Here is a 27,048-nt window from a genome sequence, read left to right as displayed (position 1 = left end):
TCAAGGGACTAAGATCCACATCTTCCTTGGTACACTATAGAATTAAGTATCCAAAGGCTAAAGAAGGTAAGAATTCTAGTGTGGATTTATCATGAAAGACAATCACTTAATTCCTTATATTCTTTGGAATGACCAAAGATTATTTGCTTCACCAAAGCTGTGAGAAATATATCCAGGAAAGGATTCTAGTATCCTTGATGATCAAGGTATTGGCTATTGTCTGTAGGTTGGGAATGACAGTGGGAACTACCATAAGTGAATTGTAATCCTTGATGAAAGGGTGATACTTACTAGGGTGATAGGGACCAGCCTGTGGTAGTTAATTTCCAGAGTATGGTTGTTATAAAGGTACTAGAAATGGTTACTAAACAAAGCCAAAGCATTTGTCAGAATGACTTGAAGCTCAGATATTGGTGATCTTTGCTAATTGTTCATGATGTTCTTACAATGAAAACAGTCTACTAAAGTCTTACTTAATATGATAAACAGAAAAGCTTTAGTCTGGTGAACAAAATTCTGACTTGAGTCACAATACAGTTGCAACCTCTAAACAAATTCTCACACCTGAGCCCTTTCATAAATTCAGAGTACCTTTCATGAAGGGCAGACTGGATCCCTTGAGAAAGAAACTTTCTACACATTTAAAAATGTATATTGTAAATCATCCTTATGGCCTTTCCAAAAGAGATATGCAGACTTTTACATGATAACTGTGCACTGGAAAAGTGTATATAAGAAGGATTTAGGGAATTATTGGACAATGGCTCTGAACTGCCACTACATTTTTGAGACCCATACCCCAGTGTGGTTTATCAATCTGAGTAAGGTGGAGTCCAGGGGGTTAGTAAGTTCTGGTTAAGGTCCATCTCACAGTGGACTCAGTGGGTTCCCGAACTAACTCTGTGTTTTATTTCTTCAGTCTGGAAATCATATTTGAATAGACATGCTTATCAACTGACAGAATCCCAATAATTAGCATTTCTTTTTTCAACACAGGTCTTCCTAAGGAGTCATTTTATTTCTTCTTAGAGGAGTTTGGAGGCCATTATGTTCGGAAAGGCCACACGGAAGCTGCTAGAACTGCTTCTATCAAATAGATGTTGCATCCTTGAAGTTTTGCAGAAATTGGTGCCATTATCAAAGACTTGAAAGATGCATGGCATGGTGAATCTTACCATAGTCTCATTCAAATCCCCTATTTGGCCTGCACTGAAGACAGTTGGATTTTTCAGAATGACAGTGGATTATTATAAATTTAATCAAGTGGTGACTTCAGGTGGAACCACCATTTCAGATGTGATTTTGATACTGGGGCAAATAGACATGCTTCCCAGCATGTGGCATTATCAATTGATGTAATAAATGCTACTTTGATATCTATATTCTATCTTTTTATTGGGGACTGTTTGATTTCACCTGACAGGACCAGAAATACACATTCACTGTTCTACACTAGGGTAATATCAGCTTCCTATCCCAATATCATAATCTTGTCCATAGATACTTTGATGGCCTCCCAATTCCAGAATAACTCTAAGCCATTCAATTAATCATATGATTCTCATTGGACATGCTGACAAGAAAGAAGCAGCTTTTCTAGACACACTGATAATGTACATGTGTATTAGACAGAAGGAGGTAACTGCCACAGAAATTCAGTAGTATGCCATTTCAATGAAATATCTAGAGTCAAAGCATCTGGAACACGTCAAGATATGATTTTCAGGATGAAGGAAATGTTGATGTGTCTGCAAATTGGCTCATGTTTATGGAATTTATTGATTCCCATGATCATCATCACACTGCAAGAGCTAGCATGATCAAATAGTGAAAAAGCCTTTAGGAGATTCAGTTACTGTGCCAGATGGGCACATCAGCTTCTGGAGTTGAAATAATGTCCCCTAGGATGTGATATATGTTATAAATCAGTAACCAACATTTAGTGCTATTTCTCCCATAGCACACATTCATAACTCAGGAAACCAAGGATAAAAGTGGGGAGGGGGGTAATTCTCTTACTTTTACCCCTAGCAAATGAACCATTAGTGAAAATTTTGCTTCCTGACCTCATATCTTTGAGTTCTGCTGCTTGATATGTCTTAGTTCCCATGGAATTAATATTCTCAGAAGGGGCCAAAATTGTTTTATTAAACTAGATGTTGAGATTGCCACTTGGCCACTTCCGAATTCTCAAGACACTGAATCTGCTGGCAAAGAAAGGGATTTCTATGCTCTTTGGGATAATTGATCCTGACTCTTCAGAGGAAATCAATTTGCTACTATGGGGTAAGAGGACATAGGCCTGGAATGAAGTAGATACCCTGGATACCTCTTAGTACCCCATGTTCTGTGAAAAAGTTAATGGAAAACTGTAAGTACTCAATACAAACAGGACTGATAAAGCCCAGACCTTTCAGAAATGAGGGTTTGTGTCATCCTGTGAGGCAAGGAACCATGAACTTTTGAGGATCTCATTGAGTGCAAAGGATATACAGAAATGTCAAATTATAAATATCAGCTACACAATCATATTAGGGCTTTCTTCCTTATATTTATTTGAATATATGTGCATGAACTCATTCAATTCTTTTTTTAAATCCCATAATTTGTATAATTTAACAAAAGTATTCTAATAATACTTAGCCTTATTTAACATTTTAAAAGTGCCTCAGCTAGAAGAGAAAAGAACATTACCCAAAAAAGGGATAAAGTGACATTGGGACTTTTATCCTTTTTTTGGAGAAAGGGTTAGTGTGTTTTTGGTTGTATGAAGTTCAGTTGCATCGTTAAATAGAGTGTGACTTTGCTTTTATCTTTCTTTGGAGGTTAGGTATAGTTAAAAGATGTGTACATGTATCTCAGGTTGACAAAAGGTGAACTGGGTTGTTTCCCTACGTTTTCAACTTAGCTAAACTAAACAACATTTTCTAGAGTTCTTTATATAGTTTCAGGTTAGGGCTGTGTTGAGAGTTCATCTAAAGTATTTCATAATATTGCTGCCTCAGCATCCATTTTGTGTGATCAAGGAGCCTGCAGGGGCCCTGAGCGGAAACACTAGCTCCTCCTGTGAGCACATGCCATAGATAACACCCTGAAGAGGCACAAGTAAATGTGATGTAGTTCCTGATATTCTGATATTCTAAGATGGCTCCGACATAAGCAGCTTCTCCTGCCTCCCAAGTCCTTCTCCTTATAATCCCCCTCAGATAAGGTCCCCAGGAAGATTTCTAAAACCTTACTTACTTTGGTTTGAATGTATCCATCTGGCCTTGGCATGGAACCCCAAAAGAGCTCCACCAGTGGACCCTAGTACAAGCGTGTGCTCCAAGTTCTACTGGACTCTCTCTGTTGGCACTCTGCCTTTAGGTCCCTTTGTGGCCCCCTTGAGGCACACTGTGTACTTCCTCCAGGGATCTGTGAGTGGTAAATCTCTCAGTTTTGACTCCCTTGTGGTCTTCAGTTAAACCCTGGTTCACCAACACTCTGGGCTCTATTTAACAAATTTTAACAAAGTCACAATAGGATGGCCACAGGAGAAATTTCTGTGAGATTCTGAAGGAAGTAACACCTAGTCATTCCATTTAAAGGTGGGAGTTTGGCACCAGGCAGCCCTGCAGCTTTTGAATGTAGTTAGTGAAGTCTTTTTGGAGTAGGTCTGCATCTTTTGAGCTACCAAAGATCTCCTCAAGCTTGTTTTGGGGTCAGGTAATTGTGCAATTTGGCAGCAAAGGGCATCAACTTCTGCAGATTATATAGGTCACTGAGGGTGGAAGTGGGGAGAGAGACATGATTGCAATTTCTCAGTTTTTCCTCATGTGTTCTAATTGTTTTCAGCTCTCTCACTTCACATCTGGCTGTTTTACTGAGGGTTGGCTGTGCTGATCGAGAGCTTCATCCACCACCAGAGTCAGAGGCAGCTGCCTTTCACAGACATTTTACCAGTATCCATAATTTCATTTGGTTTCATCCCTCTTCTAATTTTGTGAATTTACATAATTCCTAGTAGTCTTTTTCCCCTAAATAAACCTCTGATGGTTATTTGTCAACTTAACTGGACCAAGGGTGTCCAGATATTTAATTAAATGTTATTCTGGGTGTGCCGATAAGGGCATTTCTGGATGAGATTAACAATTGAATTGGTAGACTGAATAAAGCAGATTGTCTTCCACAATGTAGGAGGACATCATCCAAATCATTGAAGGCCTGAATAGAACAAAAAGGCTGAAGAAGGGAGATTTTTCTCTTTTTGCTGGATTGTCTTTGAGGTGGAATACCAGTCTTCTCCTGCCTTTGGACTCATGCTAGGACTGGAACTTATACCAGCTTCTCTCCTGATTCTCTGGTTTGTAATCTCGAATTGGTCCTGTGCCTCCAGCTTGCTAACTTGCACATCTTGGGACTTCTCATTCTCCGTAACCACACAAGTCAATTCTTTATAATAAATTGAGGAAAATTTTGAGTGTCATATTTCAAGAAAGACATTTAAAAGCTTGAATGAAGACATTTTATAGCCAGAAGAACTAAAAAGCATATGGCGGCCCTCTTTCTCATGTGTTACTCAAAATAAGTATCAATAATAATCTGTAAAATAAACACAATATGCCCAACTAAATGCTAATTATTTCCAAGGTAATTATCTTAATAAATGAAAAAATACATATTAAATACTAAACACTTTCAAATTATCTCTATCCCCTGCCCCTGCTTTTTAATGTTCCTGCTTTTTTTCTAGTATGCTAAAGCGTATTCTTAGTCTAACTATAGGAAATCGTAGTAGACTGCAAAAATAGTTCTAATTTCTCTCTCTCTCTATCTACCACCTTTGCAAGGTGACCTTGCAGATCTTTCCATGAGGAGGTGGAGTCTTTCCCATCCCTTGAATCTGGGCTGACTCTTAACAAATGTTGGTCAATATAATATAGTAGAATGGCATGGGTGCCCGTTCTGACCTTGGGTCTCAATTGTCCTTGTGCTGCTTCTCTCAGTGACCTGTGCAAGTCTGATGTAGCCTACTAGGAGATGAAGACCATATGGAAGAGAGGCCAGTTGCCCCAGTTGAGGCTTCCTAAGCTTGTCTATTACTAGCAAATATTAAGAAATGTGAGGGAGCTCAGCCAACCTTGCCAGAGTTTTTACCTGACTCACAAATGTCCAAACATATGAGAATAAGTCCAACTGAGATATAGACTCATGAGGGATAGAAGCTGGTTTTTCCTTTAAACCATTGGGTACTAAGGTGGTCTGTTATATTCCAATGGCTAAATGATAGAGAAATCCAGCCCTGGATGTCATTAAGATGGAATATATACAGAGAAGGGTGATTAGCCTGTGAAGAGGTCTGAAAATCAAGCTGTAGGAGAATGGATTGAAAGGACTAGGATATATAATATAGAAAGCAAGGATTTGGGGAGGGACATAGTGGCTTCCCTTAAATAATTGGCAAACTGTTACGTAAACGGGGATTATATTTACCCAGAATAAATTTAGAAGGCAAGTGGTAAACATTGGAAGATATTAAGATGATGAAAGACATTGTAATAGAGATATATAAATTATAGAATTTGCTCAGATTTATTTGGTGAGGATGGTGCTTTACAACGCAGTTAGTTTTGTCATTAGAAGTGTACATACAGAATAAATGACCTTTTCACATGTTTGTTCCAAAAGGCAAATTTCCTCTTTGGCTTGAAGTTTTGACTAGATAACATATAACATTACTTGAAGTCCAAAATTATATGTGTTGTGATAATTTATATGTTTCCTTTCATTAAATATACTTTTTATAATTATCGGTATTCAAAATTTCTATTGTTTAAATACCAATAATATAACTGTTTGATCTTCCATTCATTTTGATTTGAATTGATTATATCGTAGCCACACTCTGAGTGGAATCATCTGAAAATCTATCCACCATCTTACCATCAATAGAGCTGTTAAAATGTGTTCTGGGTTCCAAAAATTCACTTCAAAAGAAACTGTTGGGTTACGACCAATAGTAAAAGTGAAGACAAAAAATTCATGTAGAAGTAATATAAGAAGTTTATTTCTGTTCCTTTATTCAACAAATATCTATTGATTTCCTGTTATTTTCTGGACACTTATTTAAGCACTGTGGAAATGCTTATAAACAAGTGAAGGCATTACCTTTAGGAAGATTATCTTCTAGAAAGGAAGGAAAACACTAAATAAATATGAATTCCATTTATTGTGTGTTGGTTCACAGCCCTATCAGGATCTTTGCAGGTATACTCAAAACTGGCCCCCATACTCAGAGGGCAGGGAGAAACCAAAGATAGAGGCAGGCACTCTAGATTAGGAAGTGGAAGCTTTAATAAGCAAAAGTAACTTATGTACATGGCTTATGTTGGGCAGCAGCAAGATGAATGGGCCCCCACAACCACCTGCCAAATCTTGAAAGTTTAAATAGAGGCCCTAATGGGTTCAGTCACATACATTGGGCAGATGTTCTCAACACCACATCCCTATCTCAAGCCTATGTCCTTGGAACAGTATCTGGGAGCAGAAAACGCTAGTGAAACCCACTTTCCAAGGACAGGCAAGGGAGTCAGGAGACTAAGTGCAAGGACCCACCCAGTTATATTTGGCAGTCACATATTTTTGATGATGTTCCCCAACATTGTGAGGTGTGATAGTGTTAAGAAGAAAAATAAAGCAGGGTAAGGAGACATAAATTAATGGGTAAGTCAATCTTTCAGAAAAGGGATCAGAGAAGTCCTCTGTGGGGAGGTAACATTTGAGCACAGGCCTAACTGAAGCTAGAACAAACCTAGTAAACAAGAGGAATAATTTACCAAACAGATGGAAAATATGAAGAAGAAGTTGTGCTAGCCATATTCAATGAAATGCAAGAAAGGCTCCATGCTGAAATGAGATGAAGCAAAGGAGAGAAGCAGGAAGAAATTGGAGCAGTAATGGCTAGTCACATGAAGCATTATAGGTCATGATAAGAACTTGGTATTTTATTTAGAGTATGATGTAAAGCCATTGGGAGGTTGGGACTAGGCATTTGACAGGATATGTGTTCCATTTCAAATGGCTCACTCTTGCTTTGGGGGGACATAAAGCTACAGTGGGGTGCAGTAAGGGGCAGAGGTCATTGTCCCTTGACTCAACTGCTTTCGTATCCATTCTCTCCTTTCTCAAGTCCTGTTCTGTATCAATGGAAGAATGGGAGGAATACAGCCCTGGTGCTGTATTTTCTAGGGTTTTTTAATGATACAGCTGGGTGAGACACTGACAGTGGAGGGAAGAGAGAAGCCAGGCCATTTTTTCAATCTTCGTTCTCTCTGCTCATCACTTACTATGAGTTGAGAGAATTATGGTGGTTCTGCTTTCACTGGCATCAGTAGTGAGTATAGTTTTGTGCTCTGGTTATGCCTCCTTTTTTTCCATCTAACAAGAAGACAGTTTCGTTAATGATAGAAACAGTACAAATTTCAAAACAAGTTGCAGTTATTCTTTTCAAACACCAAAAAAGGTCCTCGTTTTCAGATGGTTACATTGTCAATTCCATAAAAACGTTTACAATAACATTACTGTTTTTTTTTTTTTTCAGGGACTGGACTGCCTTTGCTCTTGACACATTTGCTTGTGACATGACCAGTTCTATGTCCTTGACCTCTACATCTCTTTCATCAACTTCTTCCTCTTCACTCTCCTCTTGTTCAGGTGGAGTCTGTGTGTTTTTTTGAATATTTGAGACAGTTTTGCCTTGAATTATGAATTTCTCAGCAGTTTCTAGTTGTGCCTGCTGAGATAAATCCTTGATCTTGGCTTCCCCCAAAACAATGTAGGTAACTGAAACTGGGCTTTTATGGATGTCTGGTTTTGTGATGACAAAGAGGGTTTTCTTAGATTTCCAGATAGTGGCTCTTGTAACCCCTGCAACCTGTCAAAGACCCAGTTTGGACATAGCCTTCTGTGCCTTCTTTTCACTCCAGCTCTGTGTTGCTTTACTGACTGGTTCTTCATTGATTTCAGCTGTTGCTGCCAGCTGGGCTTATTGTGTGGTTGGCTGTGTGGAATTCTGTTCCTCAAGCTCTGATACTGATTCATCACTGTCAGATTCTGTTCCAGATCCTATCTCAGCCTAAGACCATGGCAACTCCTGCTCTCCATTAGGGATGGTTTCTGTGGCTTCACCAGGCATTTTGTACAGCGAACATGGAACCAAGATGGCAGAAGAGAGAGAGAGCAAGCCATACCTCTTCTTTTTGAATCCCAGCCTATAGGTGGGGAAATCTCTAGAGTGACTTGTTTGTCTAGTTGGACTCTGACTGAAACAAGGGGCAAAGTTGAGGCAGGAATACTGTCATGAGACTATTTCAGTAATCTAGGCAAGAGAAGAGCAAGTTGAACAAGTTACAGTGGCACCATGGACAAGGTGAAAAATGATGAAATTTGGGATCTCTTTTGAATGTAAAACTAACATGGATTGTATAACTAATGCAATAAAATAAAAGAAATATAATGTCTTCAAAGTTTAGTTTGAAAAACTGTAAAGGTGGTATTATTGGTAGATATAGGGAAGATTGAGAAAAGAGGAGATCAGGAGGCAGGGTATATGAATCAAGAGTTCTGTTTGGTAAAAGTTAACGTTGACATAGCTATTTGGTATCTACTTAGGAGATCAAGTAGAAAGTTAAGTATATGAATTCAGAGTTTAGGAAAGCACTTCAGTTTAGAAATCTACTGGATGGGTGGATAGGATTATTGGTATAATAAAGTCATGCAATTTGAAATGATTACTTAGGAATTGGCTCTGCATAGAAAAAAAAAATCCATGACTGAGGACTAAGCCTTAATGACTCCAATGTTTAGAAAGAGAGAGAGAGAAAGGAAAGAAAATTGGAGAGAGAAAAGAAGCCATCATAGGAAACTAAAAAGGCACATATAGCAAAGCAGAAGGAAAAAAATAAAAGAAGTACTCCAGGAAGCCAAGTGAAGAAAGTTTTTCAAGACCTTCCCCCTCCTCCATTTCTCTTTCTCTCTCTCTTTTCCCTTACTTTTTTCTTTCATTCCTTTACTCAGTTATTTAGCCAATATGTATTGAGAACTTGCTGGATGCACTGTGATAGTTAATTAAGAACTCAGATACAGGAGGCTTTGAATAAAAATTTTTAGTGGTAGTCTTGTGGATGAGAGTCAATTTTTTTAGACAGTTCCTTTAAACAAAGAATGATAAAAAATTATTTTTAGAAAACAGGGCATAAGTTAATCTGGAAAACAAATCCATTATTATACACCTTAGGAAAAGAATGGGATTTTTACCTTGCTTAACACTTTATATGCATTTACTCATACAAATAATATCTATATATACATAAATATTTTACATTCAGTTCTATCATATTTACTTACAGCACATCATCTTGCAATGAAAAAAAATTTAAATGTCTTCTTATGTGTCTATTCTATAATTTTATTTTGCTGCTTGGAAATGGCAAATGCAATTGGATTTTCTCCAGAGCCGCTCAGTTCTCTGTGACAATCCAAGGGTTAAATTAAAGGAGAAGTCAGCTCCTTGTCCCTGGCTCAGAGGAAAGCTGAACTGTAGCCTTCATTTATTTCCTTCACATTCTGTTTTGCTCTTTCCTCTTTTAGGACTGAGCATGTAGCCTTCACTTTTCTCATCCCCAGCCAAGATGCAACTCTACAGTGGGGAGATAGCCAGAATATGGGTTGGATCTAATTCTTAAAATCAAAGATAGGTAAGCTCCAAGGTTAAATTTGGAAAGCTCAGGAAATCCTAAGTGCAAACACCACCTTTCAATCATCTGCAAATCATTTCCTGCTCCCTTGTCTCTGAAAGGCAGGATTGCAGCCTCACTGTAATTTTTCTTTCTAAATTAAGCAGCACATTTCAGGTGTCTGAGAAGCAGCTGAGTGAGGCAAGGGATTTTAGAACTGGATTCCATTCAACTTTGCTATTGGTTTATTTTATCATTACATTTTCACACATGGGGGTGAGAATTTTAGAATTTAGGGAAGGTCATTAAAGGAAGAAAATATGGCAGCAAAATAGGACTTGATGTTTTAGAGTTAAAAATAGGAAAAATGAGAAAGAATATATGCTATTAAAATTCTATACTTTTAATCCTTTTTTCCTCAACATAATTCTGAATTTCAGGTGACAAACAAGGTACATTAACTAGACTGAACCTGGTAAAATCATTGTACTTAACTGCAGAACTTAACTACAGGACTTTTTGTCTTCAACTTTATTGGAACCATTAAAAACTTGTTTATATGTTTATACCTTTTAGTCATTAGGATTGGGATGTAAATGTAACAGAAAAGACAGGGGCCAGGACCCAGTATTAATTTACTGTTAGCTCACGATAACAGCCAAGCCTCTTGAATAAAATACAAAATACATATTTTCGTCTCCTAACAACATTATGTTCTATTGTGACTAAATTTATTTCTGAAGTATGTGTATCCAGAGTGTACCTAGAGAAATTCCATCTACAGAAGAATTTAGTGACTTCAGATAAAAAAATTGTTACATTTTGTTAGGTTAAAAAAATCAGATAAAGGAATAATCTTTCCCTCTTCATTTCTCTCATTAGAAGTGATATCTAGCAGAGACCAAGACCTTTTTGTAAGGCTTTTCATCTGCCAGTTTGCCTGGATAGTGAGGATATATGGTAAATAACCTCCAATGAAGGTCAAAGAGTAAAGAATTAAGATTAAGATATAATTGAAGGGGAAAAAAGAAAAGAAAGTAAGAGAACACAAAACATTGTAAATGCCTGGAAAAATTAGATAAAAACACAAATCCTAAAATCACGTTGAATATTCCCTTCAGTCTGCCCTGAGGTGTGAAATCCAATCATAATATCAGAGTTACCTATCCCTTACCATTGGGTTCCACTGGTTTTCATTCACTGACAAAATCCAAACATTTGAGAAGACAATGAACTGCTTTCAGATGTTTAAGAGGGAAGGGAGTGTGTCTATTACCACTGAGTCATAAGTAGATATTATTTGTGGTAGGCAGACTCTAAGATAATAGCTCATGATCCCTGAGTCCTCATATTCATACTTTTATGTAATTCTTTACCTGGAGAATGGGTAGATTTGGTGACTCACTTCTAATGAATTGAACACAGCAGAAGCAATAACATTTCAGTTCAATTATCAAGTCTTAAAAAAGATCGTCACTTATGTCTTGGAATCTTTCTTTCAGGGTCATCGCCCTGGGGTAACTAGTAGTCATGCGAGAAGCCCCATGGAGAAGGCCACCAGCCAGGAGCTGATACTTCCAGCCTTCAGCCAGTAAGGACCCAGAGACATGTGAACAGCCACCTGTGTAAACTTCAAAGCAGACTCCCCTCCAGCTGAGTACTGAAATGACTGTAACCCCAGATAATACCTTGACTCCAGACTTCTGAGAGACTAGACCATAAACACCCAACTAAATCACAGTAAGATCTTGACTCACAGAGATAATAAATGGTGTTTGAAGCTTTCAATTTCAAAAAGTATCTTTTTAGATTGTCTCGTTAGCTTTCTATCCTATGCTTATTTGATAAAATATGGGATATACCTCCATTAATCCACAATTACTTAAAATAATAATTTTATAATAAAATAATGATACTGAATTATTGCCTGCCCTAAGGAGAAGCTTAGTCATTTCTTGACTATTAGTTTTTGTAAAAAAAATATCTGTTTAAGATTTCTATGAAAATAAGAATTTGTTTCCGAATGCTGGCCTCCATTTTCTTCACTCTGCTTCCATCTAATCCAGCATAGAGACATCACTGAATTCAACTATCAAAACATATATTTGTTTTTAAAAGGGATTAAAATCTATCCATCTCTTTTCTCTAATTACACCTGGGAATTTATTATGAAAATATTTTTCCATTAAAGTTAGAAAACATGATATGAAATGGGATAGAATGATCTCAAATAAAGATATTAGAATATCTTTAAATAGAATTACCCTCAATAAAAATAGTTCTTTCTTCTTTATTTTTTCCTTATCTATACCATTATTTATTCTTTATTTGAATTAGTTTAACATGTTAAAAAGAGTCATTTCTTAGATACTTAAGCTGAATATTCTGGTGACTAAAAATCTTTTTTAGAGTGATAAGAAATAAGGATAATTTTCTAATTTCTTCCCAACTATGTAGTTGTAAAATCTTTACAATTGAGAAGAGTAATTATTCATTATGGTGGCAAAATAATTTTCTTAGAAGAGAAAGTAATATATTAGCAGACAAAGTAGATTGTGGCCTAATTCTTTGAGTACAGAGCAGTATGGAGGGGAGGAAAGAGCCACACTACCTCAGAATTTGGCATTCCACTATAGAATAGCTGGATATCTCCTCCTTGTTATTTTAAATTGACCCTGTTTAGCTAGACCAATGAAGATAAAAAAAGAGAAAGACATCCAATTAAATAAAGTCAGAAATAAAAGAAGAGACATTACAACCAATGCCACAGAAATACAAGGATCATAAGAGACTACTATAAACAATTATGTACCAACACACTCAATAATCTAGAAGAAATGGAAAAATTCCTAGAAAGATACAAGTTACAAGTACTGAATCATGAAAAAATAGAAAATTTGAACAGGAGAATTACAAGTAAGATGACTAAATTAGCAATCAAAACTTCTTAACAAAGAAGAGTCTTAGACCAGACGGCTTCACTTGTGAATTCTACCAAACATTTAAATAAGAATTAACAGCAATCTTTCTCAAACTCTTCCAAAAAAAATTGAAGAGGAGAGAACACGTTCAAACTCATTTATGATGCCAGCATTACCCTGATGGAAAAAAAGGGAAATGATCCTTGATGAGTATATATGTAAAATTTCTCAACAAAATAATATCAAACCTAATTCAACAGCATATTAAAAGGATCATATACCAATATAACTGGGATTTGTCCCTTAGTGCAAGGATGGTTCAACATATGAAAATTAATTCATGTTAAACACCACGTTAACAGAATAAAAGATAACAATCCATGGTCATCCCAATAGATGCAGAAAAAGTGTTTGATAAAATTCCTCAGCTCCCTCATGGATAAAATCTCTGAACAGTGAGGAATAGAAGGAAAGTACTTCCACATAATAAAGGCTGTAAACAACAAGCCCACAGAACACATCATTCTCAATAGTGAAAAAGTGAAAGCTTTTCCTCTAACATAAAGAATAAGGTAAGGATGCCCACTCTCACCACTTATATCCCACACAGTATTGAAAATAGCTTAGAGCAATTAGGCAAGAAAAACAAACAAAAGTCTTCCAAATCAGAAAGAAAGAATTAAAATTATACTTCTTTGCATATGACATGATTTCATATATACAAAACTCTAAAGATTCTATAAAAAATTAAAGTTAATTAACAAGTTCAGTAAAATTGCAGGATACAACATCAACATATAAAGTTCAGTTGTGTTTCTACACAATAACAGCAAATTATCTGAAAAGGAAATTAGAAAACAATCCCATTTACAATAGCATTAAAAAGAATAAAATATTAAGAATAGACTTAACTAAGGAGGTGAAAGATGTGCATACTAAACATTACAAAACATTAATGAAAGAAATAGAAGAAAAAACAAATAAATGAAAGGCATGCCATGTTCATGAATTGGCAGACTTAATATTGTTCAAATGTCCATACTACCCAGAGCAATCAACAGACTCAATGTTATTCCCATCAATAACTTTTACAATTCACAAGGAAACTCAAAAGACCACAAATAGCCAAATTATTCATGAAATAGAAGAAGAAAGCTGCAGTCATTACATTTCCTTATTTCGGAATATAGTACAAAGGTATAGTAATCAAAACAATGTGGTACTCATGTAAAGACAGATACAGACAAATGGAATACAATAGACAGCCCAGAAGTAAATACATGCATGTGTAGGCAACTGATCTTCAGCAAGAGTCCAAGTGCAACAATGGAGAAGCTTTTCAATAAACGGTACTGGGAAACCTGGATATACACATGCAAATAATGAAATAGGACCCTTATCTTACACCACACACAAAGTCAACTCAAAATCAATTGAAAACTTAAACGTAAGATCTGGAACTATAAACCTCCTAGAAATAAATATAAGGGAAAACCTTGATGGCATCAGTCTTGGTAATAATTTCATGGATATAATGCCATAAGCATGACAACAAAACAAAAATAAGCAAGTGCAAATGCATGAAACTAAAAAGCTTCTTTTCAACAAAATGAAAAGGCAACCTATGAAATGGGGGGAAATATTTTCAAACCAAAGGGTTAATTTCCAAAATATATAAGGAACTCATGCAGTGGAATAGTAAAATAACAAATAGCTTGATTAAAAAATGGGGCTAACAGCTTAAATAGACATTCCTCCAAAGAAGATTCACAGATGACCAACACACATATGAAAAAATTCTTCACATCACCAATTCATCAGAGAAATGCCAAATTAAACCACGATTAGATATTACCTCACGCTTGTTAAGGTGGCTATTATGAAAAAAACAATTGTTGGCGAGGATATGGAGAACCTAGAACCCTTATACACTGTTAGTGGGAATGCAAAATGGTGCAACTGCTATGGAAAACAGTATGAAGTTTTCTCACAAATTTTTCAAAACTACCATATGATCCAACAATCTCATTTCTAGGTTATCCTCAAGAATTGAAATCAGGATCTCTAGGAGATGTTAGCAATCTCATGTTCATTGCAGCACTATTCACAATAGTGAAAATGTGAAAACAATATAAATATACATCAGTAGATGAACAGAGAAAGAAAATGTCATATACATAAAATGGAATACAATTTGGCCTTAAAAAAAAGTCAAATTCTGCAACATGGAGGAATCATGGAGACTTTATGTAAAGTAAAGTAAGTCAGTCACAGAAATATGAATACCACATGATTTCACTTGCATAAGGTAACTAAAATAGTCATGGAATTAACGAGTGGAATGGTGGTTGCTAGGGGAGGAAGAAAAGTGTAGTTACTAATCAGTGGGCATAAGGTTTCAATTAAGCAAGATAAATAAGATTAGCTACATAATAAATTTATGTACATTAAATATGTTATGTATATAATAAGATAACATATAAAGTATAATTGGATGTACATTAAGCTCTTGAGACATGTGGTATAATGTGGAACCTATAGGCAATGACAATGTATCATATACTTAAAATTTAAGAGGGTAAATGTTAAGTGTTCTCGCCACAGTAAAGTACTTTTTAAGTGAGGGATAAAAACATGTTGCATACATACAAAATGTGCCAGGCATTTTGCTATATAATTGTACACATATCATCTTTTTAAAAATTAAATTTTCATAACAAGAGGCAAGTAATGCAAATTAATAATAACAAAGCATTAAAAAACATATTTCAAAACTGATTCTTCCAGCTTAAATTATGATGTAAGACATTTCATCTTTTTGAGATTAGTTTGTCCATCTGCAAACCAAGGTAAATAATTTCTGTCTTAAATATTGTATGAGGATACCAAAGCAAACAAACAAACAAAAAACCCAGTGGGGGCTGGCAGATAGTGGTATTCCAGGTTTCCATCCATGTCAAACTTTAGTATTATGACTAAAATGTGCTGGAATTTTCTAACCTTTCAGAAGAAAATAATGCAGAGTTCTCTACATTCATTATTTTATAATTGGTCTTATGTAACACAGTTCACCTATGGTGAAGTATATGCTCCATTTGGATTAGCTGAGCTCGAGATTTAGAAATAGATAAACAGCCTGATGATATAATTGTGCCTCCTTTCCTCTAATTCCACCCCCTGTGGTGCACAGGTGTCCCACCCAAGGTGTCAACATTCATGCAAAGTCAGGTTCACTTCCCTTTTTTTCCCCCCATTTTCTTAATGAAATAAAACTGAAATGATTGCTTAGGTAACCTGAGCTGTCAATATTGCCATTTCTTTCTATGAATGCTGCTCATATTTTCTTTATTTCTACCTCCTTTATTTCTACCTCCTTCTCAAACCCTCCTTTCATCCCTTTAATTAACCAGGCTAAAGGTATGCTTACTAATTCTCGAATCTTAATGTCTCTTCTATTTCCTCTTTCATTGGAAGCTGGCAGGTTCACACCATAGCTGGATCTTTCATGCGATCCTGAATGAGAAATTCTAAGGATAAACTGCACTTTTTAATTAAAAAAATTTTTAAATGTTTACTTATTTTTGAGAGAAAGAGAAAGAGAGAGCATGAGCAAGGGAGGGGGAAAGAGAGAGGGAGACACAGAATCTGAAGCAGGCTCCAGTCTCTGTGCTGACAGCTCAGAGACGCATGGCTGGAACCCATGAGCAGCAAGATCATGACCTGAGCCAAAGTCAGAGGCTTAACCGACTGAGCCACCCAGGTGCCCCTGCACTCTTTAATTTCAATATTAGATGGCCTGTGTACTCAGTGAGTGGGGTGGTTTGTTGTTCAATTATTCAATATTGTTATTACTATAGATGGTACTTATTATATGTTGGGAGATATTACTGCCTTGCCACTAAGTCAGATGGTCTGGATTTGTATTCTCTTTTAGTCCTGATCATGTGATAACTGAGTCACGTAGCTAACTTTTCTAAATCTCAGTTTTCTCATCTGCAACACATAGAACTGTTATGAAGATTAAAACTAAATTACTACACCCATTTCCTGCATTGTTTTTCCATAATATTTATCTAAATCTCTGTATATTTTTCTTCTTCTGAGTACTTACTGTCCTCATTTAATATTTTATAAGAATAGACATTTTTGTCTGTGTTTCAGTGTGGTATGGATTGCGCCTAGTGTGTAGACAGAACTTAATAAAGGGGTTATGAATGAATGAAAAAATGAGATATGATTAATGTGATTTTTAATACATGAGTGCAGACTATTATAATTCACATAAGGATTATTAACAATCCTTCCAAAACCTTGTAAGGAGGTTAACGTTGTTATTCCCTTGTTAGTCATAAGGAAACTGATGCTCAGAGAGGTCCCACAGCACTAGTTGGTGGAATAAGGGTTCATTCCATCCCCTCTAAGTTTCAGAGGCTACCCCACATGTAAGTTTTAAAATTCGTAAGTAATATCAGTAAAAGGATGTCTTGGATGAGCGTCCTGAGAGACAGAACCTGAGACAAGTATTTTGGTGCTACATTCTTGGAGTGCCCTCAGAAGACACCTGTAAGGAAATAAACTGAGGTAGGATAAGATAGATCAAAAAGCTAAGCCAAAATACGGTTTTTACTGAAGTCTTGACTGAGCCTGACCTCATGGGGAGCTCTGGAGTGTGAAAGGCACCACAGGGTTTTCATGCCTTGAAATAAGTGTGTTTAGGGCCACAATTTTGCATCCCCGTATCAGCTAGCCAGTGGCTGTTTTTGTCCTCCTCGTTAGAGGGTGCTTAAGCTCTCAGATATCTTCTGGTGAGACAGTGCCTGCCAGTCAAGGAGAATTCTCTGGAGAAATGTGCAATTGTACTTAATAGTAGCTAGCACTAACAGCAGTAGGTGATAAATGCATTGGTCCAGTAAAGGGAATCTGGGCAAAGCACCAGCAGCCTCTCTCAAGGGGAAATCTTAATTGTTCTGCTGTCTCCCATGCATCCATTTTACTCCAGTAGCTTACACCCACATTTCTGAGACTGTATCAGCCTAAGATCAACCTATGTATCTGCTTTTCATTTTGAGCAATGGTGAATCTAATAAAGGAAACAAGGGGAAATTAAGGGAGCATTGTACCAGTAGCCACTTTATCATCAATAGGAATATTTTATGGTTGGTTCTACTTTAACTTGATGCCACAGTCACCAGTTACTGGGCTTATGCCTTTCCACTAGTATTTTCAGATAACTGACACCTAGAATTATACTGTATTCTGTACCTGTTGTGACTCCAATCTATGTTTTGCTCTATGGAAGTCCATTTGTGTCTGCTGTTAGATCTTCAATGAATGTTTACCCTGCCTTTGGGATTCTGCCTAGAACTTACCTACTTATGCTTACATCCTCTGTGGACTATTTCCTCTGTTAGGAATTCCTCTTTCCCTGTGTACAATTACATGACATGTTTAGTTTCAGAGGCATTATTCAATCCTTTGGCTCTGCCTGTTTCTAAGCCAAGCTCTCCACATCCTGTATCCGGTGACCCCCAGGGATGACAGCATCTTTTTTCCCCCAGAAACCCAGTCACAGTGGCTTCCTTGTGGAGACGGCAAATATTTATAAAATATTTTGAAATGCAGAGCATTTAATTACACAGAGAAGGTTAATGCTAGAATTTTAAATCCCTTGAAGACTCTTTACTTGCCCATTGCAACCCCCATAAATGTCAATAAAACCACAATCTGCAAATTAGAAAGTGAGAAACCACTTCTCAAGACAGCTGAGGTTTAGGTGAACCACAGGGAAATGCCTTTACCTGGAGGCCAAATAACCATGGTAAAAGGGCAAGGAACTCTGGAGCGCATTATTCTAAATCATTGAGAGCCAGGGGACCTTAGATTTCATAAAAAGGAATCTTTTACTTTCTAACATCCTACACTGAGCACATGGGTGTTACTTACATTTAAAATAGTTTTTCAATGGTTTACATATGTAAACCTGCTTTTGGATTTCCCGATAAACAATAGTATTGACAACAACATCAAAAAACTCACTATTAATAATAATCGAATAATAATAATAGAAGAAGAAACCACCACTGCTGCCACCACTACCAGATGTGAATCTTGTCTTGGAATAATTTTCCAAACAAATAAAAAAACAAAAAATGCAGGCAACAATAACAATGAAAAGTAGAAGAAGAAGAAGAAGAAGAAGAAGAAGAAGAAGAAGAAGAAGAAGAAAATAATAATAATAATAAACCATAAATCTCACAACCTTGACTTCTCTATTGGAATTTTTAAGGCTATGAGTTGCTAGTGTGCTTCTACATGGGGAGATGCATGTGCAAAGAATTCATGAGACATTTTTCTTATAATTAATGGGCTTAAAGTTTAGCAAAGGTAAGTGAACCATGTGAAGACTTAGCCATTATAAAATGTTACATTTGTTATATTGCCCCCAACAGAGGGACAAGACAAGAAGCATGAAGACAAGAATTCTATGTGTGCAGAAGTGAAGAAAGGTTTCAAAGAGTAGGCAATTCAAGGTGAATCTTGAAAAACTTCTTTCTCCCTGTCCTCCCAGCTTTTAATTTTGTAAAGCAGTTAAGGATGGTTACTGCTACCTTTCTTTGTTGTGGAAGAAGAAATGTAAATAAGTTAGCTCTAGAGGTAAAGAAAACAAAAAGCAAGGTGTAACACTGAATAGTATGGAGGTGGTGGTGATGTTTGAAGTGATGAACCAAAACACAGAGGCTTTGAACAAAGAGATACAGTAAAACCTTGGTTTGTGAGCATAATTCATTCCAGAAACATGCTTATAATCCAAAGCACTTGTATATCAAAGTGAATTTCAAGAACCATTGGCTCAGTGTGATCATGTGACATTCAATGTCACGTACTACTTGCATTGCAAGACCCCTTGGTTTATCAAGTAAAAATTTATTAGGAATGTTTGCTCGTCTTGTGGAACACTTGCAGAACAAGTTACTCGCAATCCAAGGTTTTATTGTAAATATTAGAGACAACATCTAAATGCTCGCCTTCTGTGAGGTGGCAGGATTACTGCCTAAAGCAGATGAGTTATGATGCAGTTATTATTCCTGATGAAAGAAATATGATTAAGACCAAGAATCACAAAATTGCTAATTATTTTACCATTTGAAGTTGTTAAAAAATGTATTATTTAGCTATAATGCATATAGGAAACCAACATATTACTCCTTGAGAATAGTATCGGCTTTTTGTGAAAGCCAAATTAGCATTTTTATTAGATAAATAAAGTCCCCCGTGTTCATGCAGTTTACTATCTAGTAAGGGACACAATTTAAAGTTACACAAATACATACACAAATATATACCTATATGGGTTGTCTTTTGACATATGACTGAAGCTTTAACTCATCAAGAAGATCTTAATGGAGAATCTACCACTTGCTAGAACTATTAGATTCTGCGGGGAATAGAAGAATGAATCGGAAATAGATTCAACTCTGCCGGAAATGTCAGTCTAATCGAAGCAATAGGGCATAAAACTAATGATAGTTCAAAATGTAGAAAGAGTAAGTGTCATAAGAATATAGATTATATTATAAGATTCCTGAGGAGAAAGAGATTACATTTTAGTAAGAGAAATAAGGACATTCTGATAGAGAAATTGGCAAACTCTCTAAATCTTGAATAAAAGTTCATAGTTTGGATATGTGCACAAGGGTATTCAGATAAAAGGAGAAATGTGAAGAAAGCAGTGTATTTGTTTGCTAAGGCTGCTATAACAAAGTACTGCAGACTGTTGAGGGGGAGAGGGGTTGAACAAGAGACATTTATTTTTTCACAGTTCTGGAGGATAGAATTCTGAGATCAAGGAATTGATAGGGTTGGTTCTTTCCGAGGTCCACGAGGGAGGGATCTGTTTCAGGGCTCTGTCCATGGCCTGTGAATGGTTGTCTTCTCCCTCTGTTTTTACATTCTTTCCCTTGTACATGTCTGTGTTCAAATTTCCTCTACTTACAAGGTTTATATGGGGTTAGGGTCCACCCTAAGGACCTCATCTTAACTTGATTATCTCCATAAAGACCCTATCTCCAAACACTATCACATTTTGAGGTAATGGGGGTTAGGATTTCAACATATGGATTTTTAGGGAGACATAATTAAGACCATAACAAGGACTGAGGAAAAGAATTGTGGGACATATAAAAAGGATGGTGAATTATAGTTTGACTAAAATACAGTTACGTAAACTAACATAGGATTCAGACTGGACAAAAGACTCAAACCAGATTGTATAGAGCTTGAATTTCAAGCAAGAAAGTTTGGGCTTTGTTCCTCCAGCATTAGGGAACCAGAAATGAATTTGAACAGAGGAGTAGTGTAATAAATACAAAATTATCGCATGCTTACAGTGCCAGACACCATGCTAAGTGTTTCACCTAATTATCTCGTTTTATCATCATCTCATTTAATCTTTGCAATAATACCTTTAACCAAGTTTTATTATTCTTGTTTTACAGAGTAGTAAACTAAGGTTAAAAAAGTTATTATAGTCTATGAATATTAGAGCAGAGAATCTAATTTAAGTCTTCATAATCTGGCATCACTTCCAGTGTACTTTAATCTCAGACATTGTAGTTTTCATCTCTAAAATTTCATTTTAATTTTTTTTAATGTATCATCAATGGCCCTGCTTCAATTTTGAACATACGGGATAAAGTTATAATCACTTTTTTTTATGCCCTTGTTTGATAATTCTCGTATCTGTGTCAGTTCTGGGTCAGTTTTCCGTGATTGATTTTTCTCTTTATTGTGGCTCCTGTTTTGCTGCTTCTTTGGATGCCTGGTAATCTTTGATGGGATACCAGACATTGCAAGTTTTACCTTGTAGGGTTCTGGTTATGTTTTTTAATAAATATTCTTGACCTTTGTTTGGGATTATAAATGACTTATAATGGTGTAATCCTTTTGGGGGGGTCTTGCTTTTAAGATTCATTAGGTGAGGGTGGAGACAGACTCCAACCAGGCCAAATGTTCTGCATTCCTGATGCAACACCCTCTCTGTACTCTACCCTATATATCTAGAGATTTTCCAGTTTGGCTGATGGCAACAGGTACTGTTCTCTCTGGGTATGAGCTGGGCACTGTTACCTCTAATCTTTTCCAGTGGTTCTTTCCGGGCCTCAGGTCGTTTCCTTAGGTGTATGTACTGATCAACACACTGTTGATTACTCAAGGAGCTCCTCCGCAGATCTCTGCATTCCTGTCTCTGTACAGATCCCTCCACTCCAGGACTCTGTCCTGCAAACTCTACACACTTTAATCTACTTAGACTTGTGGATCTATCTGAATTCAGGTGTGCTCAGGGCTCCACCTGCGCTCCTCCTGCTCGTGCCATAGCCTGGAAACTCTCCATGGCATTAAGCTGGGACACTTGTATGTCTCACCTAATTGGCTTCTTGTTTCTTAGGAATCCCCATCCTTCGTTTTCAAAGATAAGTTGGATCCCTTTCATTTAATGTTGGTCTGAAGCCAACACCAACCTAGGAGTCTTAAATTTTAAAACATTGTTTTCCACATAAAATTTGAGGATGGAGGGTAAAAGGTGGGGAGCAGAGCTCTAACATTAAAACATGCTTAAGACAAATCACCAAGATAAATATGACATTATTAGTGTGACTAAGAGTGGAGCAAGTAAAGAAACAGACTTACAGGGTGTTTTCTCCCAGCAGCGGGAGGGTAATAAAAGTAATGCCTCGTTACTATTGCTGCTGCATAACAAGACTTCTGGGTCACTGGGAGTCCCACTCTGCTCTAAAATAGTCTTCTAAAGAGGAATCCTATCCTTTTCCCTCTTCCTCCTTTCCTTCCCTATCTTAGCCCAGGTTGGTCTGACAGCCATGCAGTCCTTATCTTCTCTTTCTTCCTTGTGGTGAAAACAGCACCCTAAATGCATAGGGCATCTGATATTGTTTTAGTTGCTATTTAATGATGCTTTCATATCCTCACCTTCCTGTTGCTAATGTGCTGAAATGAATTTCAATATCCCTTCAACATCTACTAGAAGCCCATTTGTGAATATGATCCTCATTAAGAAAGACATCATAGAAATTTGGTGAGCATTTCTTTAACATCATGGAAGAATGGGCTTCACGGACACAGTCCTGAAAATGATGTGTGAAATGTGTTTTAAAAATTGAATTATATTTTAAATATACTAGTAGATCTTGGTTTTTAAAATATAATTTTAATGCTTGTTTGTACATAATGATTACATCTGAATTATCACCGAGGAAATCTAGCATTTTGTTAATTTAATATTTCTGGTCTCCATATAACTCTGCCCTTAGATCAATATGTCTACTTTATTTCTTATTAGTAATTTTCACAGTAAAGGTTAGACACAGCTAGATAAACTGCATACCTACCTCACTATTTGTTGTAATTTAGAAATCCTCTAATGGAAAGGATTATTTGAGTTATAATTAACATTGAAGACTGAACCTTATTTTATTTTTCACTTGAATGAAGTTATATTGAATGAGAACTATATCTTGCTGAATCACATAATTATAATTTCTGATAACACTTTACATATGAATCATGTAAACACAGAAAAGTGTCAAGTTGATAGCTTAAGTATCTGAAATCTGGGAAAAACATTTTATTTTATTTTGTGGGGATTTTTATTTCTTTACTCTTAATATGCTAATGGCAGGATTAATTGCATTCCAGTGTATATAGTTAATAATATATAATTGATAGATATTGATAGAAATAACATATTTGATATTTACTTTATATATTTGATGTTGATTTTATTAATAGGTAGGATAGATCTCATATATATCAGTGTTTGAATGATTAAAATGAACATTATTTAACTTTACACAACTTTGCAATAATGCTTCAACTTCCTTCTGCCATTGATTTTAGTATGTTCTACTCAATTAAGAGAATATTTTGGACACCTTTGGGACATTTGTTTATTTAATACATTCCTTTTAAGTGTGAAAAATGTTTATGTATTATTTTAGTGTGTAAATTATGCTTGAAATCGTGCAACACAAATCTTACACACACGATACCAAGAGTTAAGAAATGATTTTTTCCCCTATTAACTTACATGCTCTTTTATTTCTGGGGGCTAGGTTAATTGTGATATATTGAAAAATAAAAGCTGTGCAATTTGTGCCTTTTTTTTTTTTTATTATCATGGCTTTTAAATGTCAGGCCACAGACAAAGGTGTGTGTTAAGAAAGTAATCTTGTATGTATGCCCCTAAATAGAAAATAAAGCAAATGTACTCTACTTGCTTGTTTTTACCACCCCCCACCCTGCCTGTCTTCCCTGTCCTTCTTGAAAATGAATGATTGAATAGAATGGCCTAGACATAGAGCCCATTTCTCTTTGTGCCTTGTTCAATGTGAAGATCCTACAGCCTGAAGCAATATCTCCTTTAGAAAACAGGGAATTATTTAGAGACTGCATCCATCCTGTGATTGCAAGGGAGGATTCCAGGGTTTTGTAAAGGCAAAAATAATGCTTTCAAATCCACACAGATGTCACTCAAAGCACAAAGCTAAGTGGAAAAAAGAATTAGGCAACCACGATTTTTAGATTTCAGGCTGAAAGATGCTATATAAGCTGAAATTTGCATTTTCATTACCTAGTTAATAGTCATCCAAACTAATAAAATATACTGCAAAGAAGAATAAAAAGGATAGATATGATTTTTATACTTACTAAATAATAGCTGAGTTAGAAGAAAACTGTTAAAATGTTAATATTTTTATGAGGTTATAATATTATTAATTCTTAGCAATGATAAACATTTTTTTTAATCATCAGATTCTCTTCTTCAGTGCATGCTTTCATTTCATTTAACCAGATTTTTGAAATGTCCTTATCAAATTTTGGTGTGATTTTGGTGGTTCATACTATTTTTTTAGGTTAAATGAAAGGTTTCCTAGGACCTAATTGTGTAAAAACGTGACAATGGCCAAGACTAATTTGGTAGGTTTGTTTTAAACAGTGTATGTTTGAGGATCAGGTTGGAGTATGAGAATTACATTCAGTCACAGGCTTGGTAAGCAGGTCTGTTCACTTTCATGGGCATGCAGAAAACCAGGCCAGGCCAAGCAAAAGCAAGGAGCTTTAGCATAAAATTAGAGGGCTATCTGGCTAGCTCTCTAAGAAGAATAAAATTGAAGCTAGAAAAAAAAAATGTTGGGGGATGGGTAGAGGAGAAAAAGTCAAGAATTAAGGAGAAAATAACTCTTTCCAAAGAAATCATCCTGAAGATTAGTAATTTCTCTAAATATTGATGCTCTTGAAAATTAAAGTGCATAATGAATGATTCAAAGGACACCGGAAACTCTCAGGCACATATTTTAATATCAGGTAGGAGGAAAAAGGTAGACTCGAGCATGAAAAATGTTTTTATTAAAAAATATGGTTTGTCCACGAGGCAGGTTTCTTTAAGCTCTCAGAGTTCACTGCACATCCTCAGCAATTTAGTGGGCTATGCCTCAGAATCATCATAAATCAATGAGAGGATGTCTTGAGCCATGGGGAATTAGCTGGCTCGCTTATGTATGAGGCGATTCACAGCACTTCCATTCGGAAACCTGGAAACCTTTTATGAGCCCACATGCTTGCTTGTCTGAGACATACCTATGTCTAGGCAGGGATAGCTTTGGCTACGTTATGTTAGTTTCCCCTGTATTTTTTCTGCCTGACTGAAGGAACATTTTTTCTAGCCAAATCCTTTCTCCTTTTGGGCAGGGCTCCTGATTTAGTTCCTAGTTGTCTGGACCAGATTCAATGCCGTAGACTACAATTAATATTATCAGCTCCAGGATACACAAAAATTCAAATTTGACTAATGTTAGGGAGTGGAGGAAATCCGTTCTTGAAATCACAGATTCAATCAGAATCCTCTGATGCAATCCACCAGGGGGCAGCTCCCTGGTGATTCGCTCACAACATTTGCCTCTGAGCCTACAGCCTGCCAGGATTTCCACAGACTGGAACTACACCGGTCCTTGTCACTTTTCCATTTAACCATCAGAAATCCTGCCTCAAATTCTTGTTTTGTGTAGCAGTGCATGTACTAGTGAAGGTTCTGAAAGGGAAGTAAACGTGGCTGTTAGAGGGATTTTAGTATCAAGAAACTGAAAGACTTCTTAAAAGCCACACCAATGCCAAACTACTAAATAAAAGCCTAGAACCTCTTCAGCTGGATAATGGAAGAAACTGGCATTATCCTGCAAATAGAGAGCTTCAAATGAAAGAATGTTATAATCCAAATAAAGAACACCTGAAAAAGGACACTTTTTAAATAACAATTATGGTAAAGAGGACAGTGACTCCTACCATGTTATTAAATCTCATTCAACAGTGGCTAACATTTAACAAATTTTACTGGGATTCTACACTAAAAGTCACGGGTGGTGAGAAAACGTGGACACCACATTATAGGAAATCAGAAAGTCAAAGCAGAAGTTAAGCAAATTGTTCTGTATCAAATGCATTAACAATACCTCCCATCCTTACACTATGGTTTATTTACTTCCTGATAATAAACAATTTTACAATGTTCCATCCTAACAGTATTTCCACATCTGATATAGAATGGCAGTGAATAAAACTTGCTTTTGCATTAAGAAGTTCGTGTATCCTGAGAAGACCTTTATAATACACTATTAGTGAAGTCTATAACACCTGTGCTGTAGAAAGTTCTTATTTTTAGAATGTACAAAAATGTGGTAAAAAAAAAAACAAAACAAAAAAACTCCCAGCAAGATGTTGAGAGGGACCTACAAGGGAATGGGGGGGAGAAATGACTGAGACTTTCTTCAAATTAATTTTAAACAACACAGTCTAATGTAGATAATGGATGGTCGACACTTCTGGACAAGCCTAAAAAACATTATTGTCACCACGTATTTTCTATTCTATTGTACTAAATAATAATTCCAGTTAGCATGCATCTAAGTTAATAGAAATGTTGCCTGGAACAAACTGTTGGTATTTCTAATTCTGAAATGTTGTTGACCCTTGGTTGGCTACTGTGGAAAAACATGAAAATAGCCAATTTTCCAATGTCCTGGCAACTCTGTAGGAAACCCCATTCTTCATTTTATTAAAACTAAAGTGTTCTTATATGTCTCCCAGGCTATCTTCATCAAAAGTTATATTGGGTTACAGGGTAGGCCACGGTGACAAGTTATCCTGAGGAAGAGTGCTTAAACAAGATAAACATGAATTGATTTCTCTGTGATGAAACTCTCCAGGCAGGTGATTTAGGTATGGCAAAAGTACCCAGAGGTGTCAGAGATGGAAAAGGCTTCCACTTCTTTGGCTGTGACATCCTCAGGCTATTATCTCATCAGTTTGGTTGAAATTGGTCACCATGACCACCTTACAGCCCATAG

At 36.3% G+C, this 27,048-nt stretch overlaps 1 pseudogene; it reads right to left on the bottom strand.

The window, feature by feature from the left end:
- Nucleotides 1–7,519: 7,519 nt before the first annotated feature.
- On the bottom strand, nucleotides 7,520–8,173 carry LOC101093100 (annotated as a pseudogene).
- Nucleotides 8,174–27,048: the final 18,875 nt, after the last annotated feature.

Source organism: Felis catus, chromosome B1, assembly GCF_018350175.1.
Source record: "Felis catus isolate Fca126 chromosome B1, F.catus_Fca126_mat1.0, whole genome shotgun sequence".
NCBI classification, from domain to species: domain Eukaryota; kingdom Metazoa; phylum Chordata; class Mammalia; order Carnivora; family Felidae; genus Felis; species Felis catus.
This window is presented reverse-complemented; position numbering and strand designations above follow the sequence as displayed.